This window comes from Hesperophylax consimilis, chromosome 20, assembly GCF_061612785.1.
Source record: "Hesperophylax consimilis isolate HC1 chromosome 20, BYU_Hcon_1.0, whole genome shotgun sequence".
Classification (NCBI taxonomy): domain Eukaryota; kingdom Metazoa; phylum Arthropoda; class Insecta; order Trichoptera; family Limnephilidae; genus Hesperophylax; species Hesperophylax consimilis.
Window position 1 is genome coordinate 31,583,188 of NC_142855.1, and position 19,823 is coordinate 31,603,010.

Here is a 19,823-nt window from a genome sequence, read left to right on the forward strand (position 1 = left end):
GTTCTACAAATAATATATATAAACATTTTTAATTTTTAATACATGTATGACACAAAATTATACAATAAACAATATCACAAAATAATATATATCAAAGTACCTACCTATATACAAATTATTTAGGCAGGTACGTTGAGATGTTCAGGAATACATCAATAATAAAGTTCAGAGATACATTGATTCGTCGCTTATTAGCCAACGCTTAGTGTTTTTGGGGCAGGGTCTCTCATTATTCTGAGGTTTAAAAGAATTATTAAATTTATTGAAAATCTCTGGTATTAAATATTTAAGCGTTCGGCTTCCATACTTATTTGTTACTCTTGGAATAATGAGGCCCTTATTTTCAGTGAATCTTGTTGTGTGATTATGCACCGGTTGCTTTTTATATTTGCTATCTCCCTCATTATCCATTATAATAATGTACCAAAGAAGACCCTTTATTGGAAGTAGGCCCTCAGAACCATACAGTAGTTTTAGATTACTTCTTTGTCTGTAGATATTCGGTGGTACAATTTTTTTTATTATAGCAATTTGTAAGTTTTGTATATATTTAATATAAATATTGCTTGAGTGCCCCCAAGTTCGTATGCCATATCTGAGTATGGATTCGACCATAGAAAAATAAATTATTTTAAGAGTACAATGAGGCAAAACAAATTTCAGTTTATAAAAATTACTTGCAAAAGATCGAAGCTGGTTACAGATTTTAGCCACTTGTTTATCCCATTTAAATTTATTGTCTACTATTAGTCCCAGATAAGTATATTCGTTAGTAAAGTCAATTGTTTCACAGTGGCAGATATTTTCAATTTTTCTATGAATACATTCAGAATTATGAGCAATTATTTTGGGTATATTCCATATTCCCAGGCTTGGTGATTTTACATACATACATTTTGTTTTTTTAACATTAATAATTAAACCAACATCATGAGCCCATTTAAGTAGCTCGTTAAAGTCACTTTGCAATTGTTGAATAGCTATGATAGGATTTTCATTGGATACTACAAGTGCAGTATCGTCAGCAAAAATGAATCTAAAGGCCTTTTTAAAGAGTTTTGACATAACAATAACATATATAATGTACAATTTTGGACCTAAAATTGATCCTTGCGGTACTCCTGATTTAATATGTCTTCCTTTGCTCATATCATTTAAAATATTTACGTTCATTTTTCTATTAGTTAAGTAGTTTTTAAAAAATGAGAGGAGTTTACCCCGGATTCCAATGTTTTCAAGAACCTTAATTAATTGTATATGGCGGAGAGTGTCAAAAGCTTTTGAGTAGTCAATAAAAAGCACCAGTACATGTTTTTTAGAATTAAGTTGAGAATTTATAAAATCAGAAAATTTTTCCAGCAATTTATCACAACTTTTTTTTTTCTGGAACCCGTACTGGCATTCATCTATAATATTCAAATTATTCAAATATTTATCTAAATTTATCGAAATATATTTTTCTAAAATTTTTTCTAGTGCCGGGAGAATAGAATTTGGCCTGTAATTGTTAATTTCGGAGTGATCTCCATTTTTGAAAATAGGTCTTACAATGCTATTTTTTAATTCATCGGGGATGAGTCTGGTATCGATTATTCTGTTGATAAAGTGAGCAATAACAGGGCTAAGTAATTTGACATGTTTTTTAAATCAAACATACGAATTAGATCTATGCCCGGTGACTTTGAATTTTTCATACCTCCGATAATATATTCAATTTGCTTAGCATTAGCTCTAGGTAAGTACATTGAATGCGGTAGGGATTATTGCAAGTGATTAGACGCTCGGAAATCACATTCATGTAACAACTTATTCATCTCATTAACTCCTTCATCAAAAAAGTTAGCAAAATTTTCTGCCACTGCATCAGAAGATTGTGACTTTAGGAAATATTTAGATAAGACTTCATCGCAACCAGATTTATTTTTCCTACCCAAAATTTCATTCCATGTTTTTTTAATGTCCTTGAAACAGTGATTAAATTTGTTATTATAGTATGCCTTTTTTGTGTTTAATATTTGTTTATTAAGTTTATTTCTATATTTTTTGAAAGCGATTTCATATTTTTTATTATTAGGCGTGTTTTTCCACTTTTTCCACATGGCATCTCGTATTAGAATACTTTCAGCGAGACTGTCATTTATCCAAGTTTTTTGGTTATTTCGAAATTTTTTTGTTTTTAATTTTGTAAAGGTACTTTTTTCATAAATATTTTTAAAAATCGATTTTAATTCTGCATAAATAATGTTTGGTTCAGACAATTTTAACATTGCATTCCAATCGGTGATTTCGATCAATAAATCAATCCTTTTGTCCGATAGTGCAGTGTAATACTCTTGGTGCGATTTGTCGACGGTACATTTATCATAGTAACAGAAGTTAATACTAGCTGCAGTTAGGTAGTGGTCAGCTATTATTGAATCGCATACGCATGAACTGATTTCGGTCGTCTCCTTCACTCTTATATACTTCATAGATATGGTCTAAACATGAAGCCGTTACATAGTTAGTCAATATCGCTTCTCTAGTCACATCATTTATACATCTGGTCATTCCAAAATGAGACATGAGGTTTTCATATTGCATAGTTATGGGTTCGTGTACATTTAATAAGTTAATATTCGTATCACCTAGAACCAATACGGATTCTTTTATATCAATATTTCCCAATATTGTCTCCAGCTCATCAAGAAATAATTTTTTTTTGTATTAGGCGGTCTATATATTGCTAAAAGATGTAAGCGAATATGTTTGTTTACTGAAATAGTTCCGTAAACGCATTCAAAATTATTAGTCATAATATTTATTTTTTCAAATGTAAGGTGATCTTTCACGTACACAATAATACCGCCACCCGATCTTTTTGTTCGACAAAAATGGTACGAATTAAATCCCGGTAATTTATAAAGATTTATATTATTTTCATTAATAGACGTTTCGCATAGCGAAATTAAGTCGATGTTTCTCAAAGAGCTAGAAACAATTAATAGTAAAGTGTCCCAATATTTAGATAAAGATCGTATATTTAAGTTGAGGGCAGTTATTTTATTATTTCCTAACACATGTTTTTTTGTAGCCCAGTTTTCAAAAATTGACGTGCGTGCATAATCTATTTCTGCTGTGTCAAAATCACAGTTCAAGTCACCCATATAGAATAATATTTTAATTGGCAGCAATAATATATAAACATGTATTGGGATTTATAAATATAAATACGATAGATACATAACAATATAGCAGTAAGTATTTCCGATATGTTCCAGGTTAGATTATAGTTTTGTACAGAACAAGGTAGGTTTACTAATTGGCACCAATAATTACATATTGAACTTTTCAAATATATAATTTGGTTTTTTGGTTTAAACATTTTTATTAGTTTAATCGTGTTTTTAGTATCGCTATTCATGATATCTTTTATTCCATCGTTTTGTGTTTTTATTGCCTCAATTATGTCCTCTTCAGTTAAATCTACTTGAAGATTTCTTATGAATATTTTTGGATTTTTCTTTCTTAATTCCTCTGCAACCATGTTTTTTTTAAGGGTTTTATTGATTTCATCTGTCAATTTCTCTGCATGTTCTTTTGAAGGACAAGATATAATTAATTTATTTTGCGAGGCTTTTCGTATTCCGTTCACTGCGATACCCAAGTTTGCTATTTTAATTTTCTTTACGATTTGTTCTTTAATAGCATCCGATGTCATGTTCGAATCTTCACCTTTGATGATCAATGAGAATTTGGATTCCGGGATTACTTTGAGACAAATTACGTATGTTTTTTTTTCAAAATTGCTCGTATTCTCGATTTTTTTTTCTAATTTTTCAATTAGTTTTGACTGGAGACAAACAATCTCGTTTTGAAAAGATATTTTTTCCTGAGTCCATTTTTCTTCTAATAGTTTTATATTTAATTCCAGATTATTTTAAGCTTTCGAGTCCTTTACCGTAGAAATATTTGAAATTTCTAATTTTATGTTTTCTATTATCGACAGCACGTCCATAATGGGTTAAGCTTGTGACCGCCTCGCGGAACACCTCGCTCCCGGCAAAAATTAGATAAATGTGACAATTCTCTAATAATGTATTGTCTTTCTATAAACACGTCTACTCACTACCACGGTAGAATGACGAATGATATTTACTAATAATATTATTTATTATTTACTAATAATATTATCTACTAATAATGAAACAATAAAAGTACCATTGCTACACAAAAAATCACAAACACTGGTAAAAAATGTAGTCAAAAATCATAAAAGTTATTTTATTTTATTGTCCTTCTTCGAATTCGATACTGGCATTATATGACAAGATTCTAGATTGTTTTGTATCCACCCTTCACGTCTTTCAGGGCCGCAAACAGCAAAGCATGATGCAGTTACCACTTTGATGCATCTTTCCGTGGCTTGCGTGTGACAGGGCATTAATCGGAACTTACACAAAATGTTGGATTCGATAATTTCGTGGTCTGCAATGGCATCAATTATTGTCTCGCTAGATATCAGTTTTGTAAGAGGTGCTTCTGATGGTTTTTCCCAGTAGATCAAGTCAATATAGTCTTCTGCGTTGAAATTAAAAGTAGGTAGCTTAAATACTCTTATTGGAGAGAACCCCAACGTAAGTTCTCGGATACTTAGAATCCGTCTGAGAGCCAACTCTCTAATCTGTCTTCGTTCGTCGTTTAACATACTAATAAGTATATTTTCGCTTGGCCAAAATACCCGTTGCGTTGAATTACGGGATCTGCCACCTTTTTCAAATGCTCTGGAATGTAACGAGACAATTTTATGGTTTCGTGGAGGTGTCTCGCCGGTTGAAGTCTGCTCTCGGTTGTCTCGAAGGTTGTGTTTTTATTTTAAACCACATCGGAGCATACACTCTTAGCACAAATTCAGTCAATATCACCTGATTTCTGTCGGATTCTTGGTTGATGTGTAAAGTCGGAGAATAGTAATGGCTGTTGTTAACCAACGCGAATGACAGATTTTACCCGGGTTTCTTTTCGCTAAGATTTCATTACATTGTCCTTCGGCGATTGCTCGGCACATTTCCAATAAATAAAGCTGGTTTGTGCTAAGGTCGTCACGGGATTTTGTAATTTCATAAGTAAGGTTTATAGGTAAGTTGCATTCTATTGCTTGAAATTCTATCACAGGAAGATGTTCACAGTTCTTGAGTAACTTTCCTAGTTGGCCGCTAAAGCTTCTAGGACCTGTTGTCAATCCATCAAGGTATTCGAAAAGGTGTCTCAAACTTAACTCTTTAGCATGTAACTGACAGACCAACCACTGAAGTGAATGATGGAGCTTTCCTTCAAGAAGTCGAATAATGCCAGACTTAGTTTCAGTATTAACTGCTGTTCCGTCACATCCGATAGCCACGATGCACGCTAAATCAATGGATTTTGCCACAAAATATGCAAACAATTTGTGAGCCATTGTTTTAGCATCGCCGAACTTAACGCCTATGTGGCTAATATATTGTGAGCTAGGTTCATTCAAAAGACTGATTTTTCTTCTATCACAACTTTTCTGCGTCCATCCTCCATGATTAATGTTTTATCCTTTGACCGTCAAACGATATGCAAATGCACAAATCAAAATGGGGCTGATTGATGACAGTCAGTGTGGTCCTAGTTTTGGCACGAGCACGTCGAATCTTATTACGATCGATCACGTTTGTTAGATTGTCTGTTGTCACTAATCCAATATCTTGCAATATAGCGCAGACGATGGCAGCACCTGCCTGATCAGAAATACTGTATCGATCCAATGCTCTGGATACAACAGATAGTCCACTGTCTGTTGGATTTATTACATAAGAAGAAGGAGTAGATGAAGCAAAGTAATGTTAGTCAGTTGGAAGATCAAAGTTAGTAAAACTTGAAACTGTACTGCGAGATATGGAGGGTTGATCTAAAGATGCGCGGTGCGTGAGCGAGGCGCGAGAAAGTGGACTAGGCAATTTGTCAAATTTTCGCGGGAAAATAAATATCATCACACTTTTTTAGTATTATTATTTAAGGCGCGGCAATTTTTATTCATTATGAAATGTAAAAGTAAAAATTAAAGTATTAATATTGACACAAAACTGTTTTATAAAGGGACAATTTTATACGAGATTTTAAATAATTCAGCTGCTTTGGGGCAGTACTTGCTATCAAAATTTTAAATTGATATTTTGGATGCTTAATTATATGTACCTAGAGCATCTATTCCGCACCCCGCGAAAACTAATTTATAAAAAAAAAATCCATACAATGGCGATCCACCCTAACATGCAGGTGCTTCATTTATTATTTATTTATTCAATTATTTAATTACAACCTTAGGGCTTTTACCTTAAATGAGTCTTAATAAATTATATTAGTGCATAAAAAAATATTTTTATTCAAGAAATACAACAAAAGAGCCAGGACATGGAAATGTGCAAGAAGTCGACTGCCCTCATAATAATAATACTTGGATGACTTGTATAGCGCCGTTTTTGTGCAAAAACACCTCAAGGGCGCTGTAAAATCATAGTCTGATTGAAAGACATCTACGACACATATTTAGTCCGTTATCACTGCTGAGATCGCTTATGAAAACGAAGTCCAAATCTTTCAATTTTGAACTCATTCAATTAAAAGTTTCAGATTTTTTTTGTTTTTTAGTCGCATGAAAAACAATAAATAAATTCTTATCTATGAACTATAATAAAACCAACTAGGCACACGACTAACAATAATAAATATATTTTTATACTAGCGCACACCCATAACTCAAATCGCAGGATATTATAATTTTAGGATTTTAAGAGCTTAAAGTATTTAAAAAAATAATATTTTACTCACGATAAACAGGATAAATAATAAGCTCACGGCAAATAAAACCTTTCGAAAGAAATGTTTTTTTTTTAAGTAAACTTTAAAAATTACATTTGTCAAATGAAGGTAACGAAACAATAAAAAACAAACCAACACACATTTCAAATAAAAATTTAAAAAAAAGTTTAATAGTAATCAGTTCCAATTTTCAACTGAAAATTGAACTTGAATAATTTTACGCATCACTCAAGATTTTTTTTAATCACGCATGCACCGACAACCGATAGTAATATATTAGCAGTAGGTACCTTTGTACTTGTGCATTGTTTTCAAACTTACATAATATTTATGTAGACCAATTTTTGTTAAAAAATCACCTCAAGGATGCTGTTTATATATTTAAAAGTAATAATTAAAGTCAACTACTAACTAAGATAAAAGTAAAGTGTTTGAATTCTGAAAATCACCCTGTATAATATTTACAATTTACCACAAATTGGCTGATAGAATAAAAAATATCTCAAACTTATGGGAGCCCAATTGTTCAATCTCCAAACGATATGTTCAATATCCCAAATAATCATTCATCATTTCATTTCAAGCCATGTTCAACGTCCACCTTTAAAGTCATAATATGGGCATATTATAGATTCAATCTAATAAAAATTATCTTTAAACATTTCCTGTTACACATATGTTTTAAACGGAATGACCAATTACGAGAATTTTTTAGAATTTGCCTGTACAAACCAAAAAAACGTCTCCGGTAGAATTTGCTAAATGGTCTTTTGACCATACAAGCATTAAGGCAGCGAAAGTGAATTTTTCACAGTCATTAAAAGATGAATAAAATAATTGATGAAAATAATCATAAAAGTCATTGTTGTTACGTAACATCTGTTCAATGGTGTTTGACTTAAAATGGCAACACTTGAATTAAATGTTTTCTTCGATTTTTTTCTTAATTGTGTAATTTCTATGGCTAAATCTTCGCGGGCTTGCTGTCACTTTTTTGTTGGTTATAATATTTTGTCTTTACTCGTTTCGTTGATTTAAACAACTTGAACTAAAACAGCCATCCTTCTCATAAGAAATCCTTCAACCACATTACAAAGTAAAAGTAAAATCGAATTACCAGATCGTTACGTAAAAGCATGGATTCCACCGCCATCAAACTAGAACCAGGCACAAGTGCTGAAGAGAGAGTTCCCGTGATACTTGCGGAAATGCATATGGATTATCGTTTTATCAAAAAAGAATGTCCGCAATCCAGTTCCGAAAGCAATTCAGGTATTTCTTTGTTATTACATACCTGTTATACAGATGCAAAATACGATAGGAAATATGTAATATATATAATTATTTGCAGGTTTTTGCTAGGCTATTACTACGCTCATTGCTGATACCTACATATCGTTTCTACATAATACGCTACGAGTAAATGAAGATAATGTTGGTATGTCTTATTCGAAGTATGATTCAGTTTAATATGACCGAAGGAGATAGGGCCCCATTAGTTATGTTGGAAGAGCTGCGCCCCAGCAAGGCGTTGGTCCTGGGTTTCAAGCGCTAGATGCAACTATCTTTTTCTAATTTTTCTGTTTCAAAAGTTCCATCTTTAATATTTTGTCTTCAATAATCAAATATAACAATTTGAGGTTTTACTCATTAAGTTATTAAAAAAAAAGAAAAAAAGTTTCCTTTCTGTTTTACTAAGAAGGTGGGTTCGTTTCTTTCCGAAGTTTTTGCAAAGTTACCGTAGCTTTTATGTTTGGGGGTGACGGTAGAGAGAGACGAGTGAGAAAGGTGTGTGGTATAGTGACTTTAGGGAGTAGTCAGTGTAGTTGTAGCGATGACTCCAGACCGATGGTCGATGCTGTTGGTGCAGACCAGCGAATAGATGTCGCAAGACCTAGGCGCAACTGTGAGTTCGGTGGTTTGTTGTATATTCACTCAATGACTGAGTTTGAGAACTGACTGAACTGTAGCGCTGCGTGCCTTCATTTATATCACCCGCGTCTACTAGAGCCGGGAACATTCCAGCAGTCGTAAGTTGATAGGTGCGCCTTCGTTATTATTCCACAAAAAATCTCTATATTTCTACGATTTACCGCGAATTATTTTAGTAACTTGCCGCTATTGATTTTAAGAAGTTGTTGGTTTTTTGACAAAATTCTTTCAAATCTGTAAAAATTTTAGTTCCGCTGTTTTTTGATGTTTTATAATTCAGATTTGAATTTTCTTCTCGATATTTTCAATTTCCTGCCAAAGAACCCAACCCATTGCGTGATACTTCACAATTAATCTACACATTGTGGTTTATTTATGACATTGTCATTTCATTCTGGAATCTCTTTGGCTGTGGTGCTTGTTTAGCGGCAGTGCGTAGTGACTCAATAACTCTCGCATACAGATCGTCGATGAAACCTTATGAAGGTTATTTTTGCATCCTGACTTTTTCTTTCTTAAAAAAATGATGCTGTTGCAAAATAAGACATGTTTTGTGCTCTCCACTTTATTTGGTCCGAAGCTTTCGGGCAGTTATTTATTTAATTATTTATTTATTTAATATCTACGGTATAAATATACCATAAACAATGACAACATGTCACAGTTAAAATCGTGGAAATATTTTAAAAAAAGAATTGCAAATGTATGTGGCATTTGATTGTGAAATGGAAATAGAGAGTAAGTAAGTAAGTAAACAAGAGATACAAGTACATAAGTTTCTATAGTGCATGGGCCGGTGATCTGTCCATTCACCGTCGTATTTTATTGAAATATTTCTGGTTATCTTTTAAATTGTGGCCGTCCCTATACAGTGATATAAACAGCTCGTTGTGTATAATTTTGTACAAGTGCATCGACTAAAATATTGACTAAATGTATGAAAAATGGTAAGGCTCTCGGTTTCGACAATATTGATGCTGAATATTTAAAAGGAGATAATACCGTATAATTCGCGCGTGGTTGTGCAATCTTTTTAACCAATGTTTAAAAAAGGGATACACCCTTTAGATCGGAGAAGGGCTGTGATCATGCCATTATGCAAAGGTCACGTATAAAAAACAGAAACTTTTCTATTCCTTTGTAGATCTACAAAAAGCATATGACCGAGTCGAAAGAAAAAGCTATGGATGGTTTTGCCGAAGTATGGAGTGAATACGAACCTGAATCAGGCAATTGTGTATCTGTATGACGGAAGCGTTGCATGTGTTAGGGTGAACGGTGGTTTTACGGGGTGGTTTGGTAACACAAAAGATGTTAAACAAGGCTGTGTAATGTCACCGTGGTTATTCAATCTAAATATGGATAATTGTACGCAAGAATTTAAAGAGGTGGCCGCGCATTTGAGTAATCTGAAAGTATGTTGCCTGTTGTAAGCTGATGATGCGGTCTCTCGTTTCTAGGATGTGTATGTATGAAGAATGAGTTTATGATGAATATAATTAAGTCAAAAGAAAATTGAAGAAAATTGGTCAAGAGGGAGTACGAAAACAGTGTGCAATATAGTTGTGAATTAGGAATACTTGTAGCAGGTAGATGAGGATATGTAGTTAGCAAGGATGTTTACGAGAGATTGGATGGCTGACAGAGATATTGAAAAAAGGTTAAATGCAGGTAACTCCATAAATTGAGGACTGAACGCAGTTGGTGCTAACAAAAAACTGTCGGAAGAAGTTAGCAGTCCACAATGGATTGCTGGTACCTATCCTGATGTATGGAAGTGAGGCATGGAACTGGAAGAGAAAGGATTATGGTAGATTGAATTCTGTTGAATTGAGATCCCCGAGGCATATGTGTGGTAAAACCATATATGATGGTGTGAAAAAAGTGGAGAACCGCAAAGAGTGCATGGCTGATATAAGCGTAGTGAGTAAGATTAAGAAAGGGTCGCATAGATGGTTTAGGCATGTAGAGTGAATGAGCGAAGAAAAATTGTTATGAGAATATCGATGATAATGTGAATGGTAGCATAAGTCGGGGACGCCCGAGGGAGACATGGCACGATCAAGTGAACCAGTTACTCGAGTCGTGCCATCTCAAGAGTCAGAATTATAAAATAGTATGTATGAATGTGAATTAGGCAAGAAGAGTGTGTCCGTCCTCTCTGCGGAGTTAGTTAGTCTTCTTCCCGCGGAATAACTTTATTTGTTGATAAAACCTGTATAAGATGATGCAATTGCATTTATTTAAATCCCCTCAACCATTTGGTCGTTCCTTTGTATTATTTGATCTTGCATTTTTACATATTCGAATTTCAGTTCGTGTGATTTTCAGTCAACTATGAAATACATTTTTAATCATAATTTTTTTTCCGTATTAACTAACTCCTTAACCGCCAACAGGTGTCTTTTACGACCGTTAAAACGCTTCTCACAATCAAAATATCATTTGATATAGTGTTAACTCGGAGAGGGGCGACCGAAATTCTCAATGTTATACACTTTTGTTCTCAGCATATCACTATTCGTATTGTGTTTCGTTTCTCCAGGTGATATTGAAACTGTTACCATCAAGACAGAATCAGGACCCCGAGAAGAAGTTAGAGGGGGAATGCCTTATACAGATATTGACATAGACCTCCCAGATGTTAAAAAAGAATGCTTAGAGCACTCCGAAAAGATTTCCAAGATCGCAGGTAATCAGAATATTTATCCTTTTTTTACAAAATTAAATTTTATTGATTCTGTTTTTGCCTTTATCCAGGGCATCAAAAAATTAAAAATAATTTATTTTTGCACTGAGTTCACTAGTTAAATAATTGATTAAAGCGTTGGCGGTAAGTAAAACGCAATTAAGGAGTGGTAAGGTCCTCGACCAGAATATAAATAATTTGTTGTGTTTTCACATTGAATTTATATAAAATAATTCTACATGTAACACATTCCAGAGCCATGGAATTTTTGTCGTTGTTAATTTAACATTGTAAAACCCGCTTAACAGTCAAAGAAAATTTTGAGCAGGCTCAAGTAAACAATTTATGCTCTTCCAATGCTTTTATGATTTTACTGTTTCTGCTTACATTTATTATATGTTTATAAGCTTTATGCATAATCTTTTTCAGGCGGCTTCCGGAAGACAGGTTCTGGAAAAAAACAACACCATTGTCCTCATTGCAACTATTCCTGCAATTACGAATCAGCGTTAGAACGACATTTGCGCACCCATACTCGAGAAAAACCCTTTTCGTGTCCCGACTGTAAATATTCATGCTCTTCAAAAGGATCTCTTAAAAGTCATATGATTACCCACAGTGGTGAAAAACCTTTTTCATGTCCATACTGTAACTATTCATATAAGCGGAAGGTTGGTCTAAAAAGTCACATGCTTACCCACAGTGGTGAAAAACCTTTTTCATGTCCCGATTGTAATTATTCATGCTCTTCAAAGGGAAGTCTTAAAAGTCATATGATTACCCACAGTGGTGAAAAACCTTTTTCATGTCCGGACTGTAAATATTCATGTTATCGGAAGAGAGATCTAAAAATGCACATGTTTGCCCACGGTAGGGAAAAACCTTTTTCATGTCCCGATTGTAATTATTCATACTCTTCAAAGGGAAGTCTTAAAAGTCATATGATTACCCACAGTGGTGAAAAACCTTTTTCATGTCCGGACTGTAAATATTCATGTTATCGGAAGAGAGATCTAAAAATGCACATGTTTACCCACGGTGGTGAAAAACCTTTTTCATGTCCCGACTGTAAATATTCCTGCTATTGGAAGAGAGATCTAAAAAGGCACATCTTTAATCATGGTGGGGAAAAACCTTTTTCATGTCCATACTGTAACTATTCATGTAAAATTAAGTATAGTCTAAAAATTCACATGCTTACCCACAGTGGTGATAAACCTTTTTCATGTCCCAATTGTAACTATTCATGCTCTTTAAAGCGAAATCTTAAAAGACATATGATTATCCACAGTGGTGAAAAACCTTTTTCATGTCCCGACTATAAATATTCATATAAACGGAAGGTTGGTCTAAAAAGTCACATGCTTACCCACTGTGGTAAAAAACCTTATTCATGTGCTAACTGTAACTATTCATGCTCTTTAAAGGGATATCTTAAAAGTCATATGATTACCCACAGTGGTTAAAAACCTTTTACATGTGCTGACTGTAAGTATTCATGCAAAAAATAGAAATCTTAAAAGTCATATTCTTACCCACGGTGGTAAAAAACCTTTTTCATGTCCCTACTGTAAATATTCATGCCGTCAGAAAGGAGATCTAAATAGACACTTTTCTGCCCACGAATTAGACCTTAATTCTAAAAAAAAAAAAATCTTTAATACCTACTCCTATCATCCCGTAGAATCACCTCCCGAAGGTAGCTCCCTTTCCGCCGGACATCATGTATAAGCAGTTTGTTTCCCCTATCCTACAGCAGTAGTGTAGAACGTGACAGTAATGATTTAGGTATTTTGTGTGCATGAATTAAAAATAAATTGTTTGAGTTAATTTTTTTAGTCTTATATTTTTTTTAAATAATGTGTATGTATATATTTTGGTCAAAAATAACAAATTTTCTGAAAAAGATAAATGTTATAAGCTAGTTTTGTTTTGTTTAATTGCTGATAAAACTGAAATAGTAATATTGTTTTTTTTTTTTTTTTCGGGGTGTTATGCCGTGTTGCGCTAACTCCTTCTTTAGCCGACGTTTCGGACAGCGTTGCAGTGTCCATCATCAGGGCAGATCTGGTAGATCAGACACATCTTCGGATCTACCAGATCTGCCCTGATGATGGACACTGCAACGCTGTCCGAAACGTCGGCTAAAGAAGGAGTTAGCGCAACACGGCATAACACCCCAAAAACAAACAACAAAAATGCTTTTGGCCGTGAGAATCTAAAAACTTAAGCAATATTGTTAGTTTTTAGGCTATATTAAAAATGTTATTAAAATACAGGTAAAAAATTCTTATAATAGACTTTACCTTACCTACGAGAACATTGCATTCACCTTTTGATTTGTTTTTAACACACATATTGATGATTCTATACAAGTTCGATCATACTTGCTTTATATATTATCATACGTTGATTTATTTACTATTTCAGCTCCTGCTATTTTAAATCTAACAAGAAAAATTATTTTCTATTTCTCTGCCTTTCAACGAACATGAATATTTTTTTGTATTTATGTACAGGTAAACATACTTTCTTTCATATTGTAAGCTTTGCTTAATTTACAATATCAGGTGTTGTTATTTGAATTCGATGTTCACTAAAGTATTAGTATTTGCATTATTCTTAAATATAGTTATGCCACGTGTGGTTAGTATGCGATATAAAAATATGTTTATTCCTGTATCCTGTCATACTTACCTATTGTAATAAAGTGTTAATATCTTTGTAATAGCCCGAAAAGGCTTTAATCGTATAAATAAATAAAAAAAATTATATGTTCGTTTGATCAAAATTTTAAATCCTCAAAATTTCTTCACCGATTGCTTTGAAACTTGGACACAATGTTGCATTCGAATGCGGGTGTTTTTTAAATAACAATATCATATAAATTTTACTTGTGACAGAAAAAAAAAGCTTTTTTGTCACGCGTGACATGTAAAAACATGTTTTATTTTATAACAGCGCCATCTGTTCGACGTAAAAGCTACAAGCTTTTGTTTCTGATGTCAACCTTTGATTCATAACTCAGCCAGGCCGAAGAAGGGTGTAAAAAACCCTCTAAGGTCAACTAGTACATACACGATATCTCGATAATTAATTGTGTAATTCAATTCATATTTCTTGTAATCTTTTAGAAAATACCAACCTAATTTTTCCAATATTCAAGGTGAATATTACGAAAATTACGGATGCTGTCATTTTATTTTTTATTATATAAGTACATTTTTGTTTATTTGTTACAATATATGATCAAATATTTCAGGACCCCTCTTCCATAGAAGCATTAGCTTGTGGCTGGAAGAGGAGTGTACATTGTTTTATTACAGTAAGTAAGTAATTAAAAATAAAATGATTTTAAACTTATTTGAAGAATGGAATGTTACTTAACATACACACTCACACTAACGAGAGTTTTATGCCATATCTAAGTTGTTTTTTACACCACATACTCTGTAATTTAGGTTATCCTAAAAAAACTATTTGGTTATCGATCTGCATTTAAAAAATATATATTTTATTTCTAGTTTCTTAGATATTAAATAATTTGTACAAAATTCCGGCAAAATTCCTGTCCCCTGCCCCGCACCTCAGCTTCGTAGCATCGGCTAAAATTCCCCCGTCCCCATCCCTACTACCCGCTCACCACCGAGAACGATCCAGCGAGCTGCGAACTGGACCGTAAAAGTTGCATTTTATAGAAAGGGCTAACTCCCGGTCGCGTACACTGCACTACTGGTGTTTCCTTTTGCGATGCTAAAATATTCCAAGATACGACAAAAAATAAAAAATGTTTGTAAAATAAAAGTGTAAAATTGATCTTGAAGCGATCAAATTTGTAAAATGGTTAAGTTAGTATTTTTCGCAGATCCCCCGTGACATAGCGCTCAGAAAAAGAAAATATTCACTATGCTACGAGGTTCCTAGATTTTTGTGGAGGCAAAATAAGTAAAAATAATTGTACAAAAATGGTTACACAAATTCGTTTATAGAAAAATCTGAACATCTTACCGCTCGGCCGGGGTACGTGCACGATACGGTACCGATCCTTTTCGGAGTCAGAATATTCAGGCCATTTCGGCCGAAACGGGATACAAATGAGCAGTGGCGGTAGTGAGGATTTTGCCAGTGGCAAAAGTGGTGGAGTTGGCACATTTTATAAATGTAAACATTTTTTGACAAAATGAAATAATGTGGTCAACAACGTCCGTTACAGGAGGAATAGGTTTGTAATAAAATAGTTTAAAATTGATCCCAAGAATATAAGTAATATTTTGAATATTAATAATGAATCTATTTGCCTACTTGAACATGTTCCAACTAAACTCGATCCATAACTGTCAAGGTTACTGTCATGACCTGATCTTTACTAACACGCCTAGCGTTTGTGTTAGTGAAGCTTCGGAATCATTACTACCAATAGATAAATATCACCCACCACTCGATATCAACTTCACTAATCCTTTCGAAAATGTTACCTTAAAATCAACGGTTACATACCACTACAAATTTAACAAAGGTGACTATATTAGCATGAACAGATATCTCGCCCGAACTGACTGGACATTTCTTGAATCGAACATCAATATTAACGATGCTACATTTAAATTCAACGAATGTATAACTCATGCCATAGACTTATTTGTACCTAAGGGAACTTATTCCCTGCCTAAGTTTCCCATTTGGTTCAGCATGAAACTAAAGAAGTTGATAATCGAGAAAAAGAAAATACACAAATTATTCAAATGTACGAACAACTTGGCGCATTACCATAAATTTTCTCAGCTAATACAAATCCTACATCGAACTCACTGAGACACAATTAAATCTTAACCCTAAGCAATTCTGGAAATTTGTTAAACAAAAAAGTACTAATGATAATGATCTCCCTCCAAGTATGTTCTTTCATGAAAATCATGCTACCAACGGTCTCGACATTGGTAAACTTTTCGCTGAACACTTCTCCTCCGTCTATTCTGATACCTCGTGCACTATCCCTCCACTCAACTATACTAATACTATTGATTTAAATAATTGCCAAATCACACTCATAGATGTCTTTAACTCCTTAAAAAATCTCCCCGGCAAAACAAGCACTGGTCCTGATGATATTCCAGAAATATTACTGAAGGAATGTAAATTTACTATATCTAAGCCAATTTGTTTGTTATATAACTTGTCAATATCATCTGTCACTTTTCCAGACTCCTGGAAAGTTTCTTATATCAGACCTATTTTCAAATCAGGCAATAAGTCGAACGTAGAAAATTATAGACCCATATCGATATTATCACATATTACTAAAATATTTGAGTCAATAATCACGAAGAAAATCACACCTATCTTTAAAAATGTACTGATCGAGGAACAGCATGGATTTAGATCTGCTAAATCTACTACTACTAACTTACTATCCTTTACCAATTCCATCGTCAATGGTCTAGAAGATAACTCACAAATAGATGTTCTATATACCGACTTCTCTAAAGCTTTCGACAAAGTAAACCACTCAATCCTTATGGCCAAACTATATGCTATCGGTATTAGAAACCCCTTGCTATTATTCTTTAATTCTTATTTAAGCAATAGAAAACAAAGAGTTAAATTAAACAACTTTGTGTCTACTATTATTGAAGTAACGTCCGGCGTACCTCAAGGAGCACATCTAGCACCGCTTCTTTTTAACTTGTTTATAAACGACATTATAAGTATTGTTTCTCATACACGCTTTGGCTTTTTGCGGACGACAATAAGATTCTAAAGATAATAAAAAATCACGATGACTGCCTTCTTTTCCAATCGAATATCGACTCTTTCAATGATTGGTGTAAAATTAATTGCTTGAAACTAAATGTCGATAAATGCAAAATTATGTCCTTCTATAGATCAAAAAAACCGATTGTCTTCGAATACAAACTTAATAATATTTGCTTAACAACTGTTACATCTATTAAAGACCTTGGTGTCTCTCTTGATAGCAAGCTTTCTTTTCGGGATCACATAACTGCAATCGTTAATAAATCGCTCAAACTACTTGGATTCATCACTAGAATCACTTCTGACTTCAAAAACGTAAATACCCTTAGAACTCTTTACTGCTCCTTGGTTCGCCCCCATCTTGAATATGCTTGTGTTATTTGGTCTCCTTTTTATGCTGTCCACATTCGACGCATTGAATCTGTTCAACATCGGTTCTTAAGAGGGATTGCTAGGAGGCTAGGTTTAGAAAAAGGCAAATACTCATATGATGAAATTGAACTAACTCTAAACCTCTCTCCTTTGGAAGTCCGTCGGGAAAGAAATGACCTCATTTGCTTCTTCAAAATTATAAATGGTATTATTGATTCACCTACTCTACTGCAACTCATTCCCTTCAATATCCCCTCGCAAAGACTCAGAAATAATGAACTGCTCTTCCTCAACCATCATTCGACAAATTATGTATATTATTCACCATTGTCCAGAATGTGTAGACTGGTCAACTCAAGTCAAAACTTAACTTTTTTGGGATAAGTCTAAATGATTTTTGCCAGTCGCTAAACAAGTGACGGAATATTATAAGTGTCCTGTGGTCCTGACCCACGGCGTATTCTTGACTTGATTCGACTTGTCACTTTATTTTCTTATATTATATCTACCATATGTCTTTGCTTTCATGTACCTTTGTCTACTCCTATATTTTACATTTTACTTTATTCGTGTTATTATTTTGTAATTTGGACGATGTCCGTTAATAAGGAAATAAATAAATAAAACATCGTGGAACATAATAAAAGAGAACTCAAATAATTCTAATTCTAAAACTAAACCAAAAATCTGACTTAAAATAAATGATAACCTGGTATCAGAACCAAAAAACATTGCAAATGAATTTAACATTTTCTTTGCACCACCGCCACCACCACAAAATACATCTCTACATCCACAATCTGCCAAAACAGTCAAAAACAAACAGTCGCGATCATTCTTTATAACGCCTGTAAACAGGGAGGAAATTATTAAAATCATCGTAAAACTGAAAAATAAAAGCAGTGTCGGCACTGACAAAATCCCTATAAAAATTATAAAAGCATGTGCAGAAGCGTTAAGTTACCCGTTGGAAATATTAATTAACAAATCTTTTGAATCAGGAACCTTCCCAGAACAATTAAAACAATCTATTATTGTACCTTTGTATAAGAAGGGTCCTAAACTGGAAATCTCAAACTACAGACCGATATCCTTATTACCAAACTTTTCAAAAATATTTGAAAGAGCCATGTACAATCGCATTTATAACTTTCTCGAAAACTTTGAGATAATATGTCCACAACAATTTGGATTCCGTAAAGGCCGTTCAACAACACAGGCAGTATTCAATTTTTTAAACAAAATTCTAGAAAATATTAATATTAGTAAAAAAACTGTAGGTATCTTTCTCGACCTCTCAAAAGCATTCGACAATGTTGATCATGAGCTTCTTCTAATTAAACTTGAACATGTGGGTGTTAGAGGTTTAGCATTAAAATGGTTTGAATCGTACTTAAAAAATCGTCAGCAGAGAGTTCAAATTTCAAATATCAATGAAAAAATGGTTCAGTACATGGTAGAATCTAAATGGAGAACAATAAACAAGGGTGTGCCACAAGGAAGCATTCTTGGGCCTCTCCTCTTCCTTATCTATATAAACGAACTTCCAATAATTGCTGGCACAGAATGTTCAATGTTTGCTGATGACACCGCTTTGAATTTAACAAACAAGTTAACGAAACTTGCCAATTAATAGCAAACTGGCTGTTATCGCAACATCTATCACTCAACACAAACAAAACCTAAATCTTAAAATTTTGTCCAGTGCAAGCTACACCTATAAATATAAATGAAAACATTAAAAATAATATTATCGAACCTTCCCAAACATGTTCACTACTGGGAATAGAATTAGATATAAACATAAACTAGAAAGAACATGTCTCAAAAATTGTAGCAAAAATCAGTAGTTTTTCTTATTGTAAGAAAGACTTAAGTCGGAAACATCGGATTGCAACATATTGTTCGGGTCGGTAAAAAAGGCCGGACCGAAATTATTGTTTCTTCACTGGAAGGAGTGAAGAAGAAGAAGAAGAAGCCACTAAAGCCAGCCAGCTTCTCGGAAGGGGGAAGCACGGAAGGGTCCAGGGCGTCAAGCGGCAGCATCTCCAAGGGTCAAAGGATCGGAGGGGTCCGGGCTACAAGAGTGGTCTGGGGCAGCCATCAGCAGCACCGAGGGTCAAGGAGCGGTTTCCTGAGAGGGTCCAAGGAGCAGATTGGAGAGCGGAGAAATCTCATTGGGAAGTTTTTTTCTGTTTTTCTTTTCTTGTCTTGTGGGTACCTTCTGGGCAGAGGAAGCATGGAGTCAGGA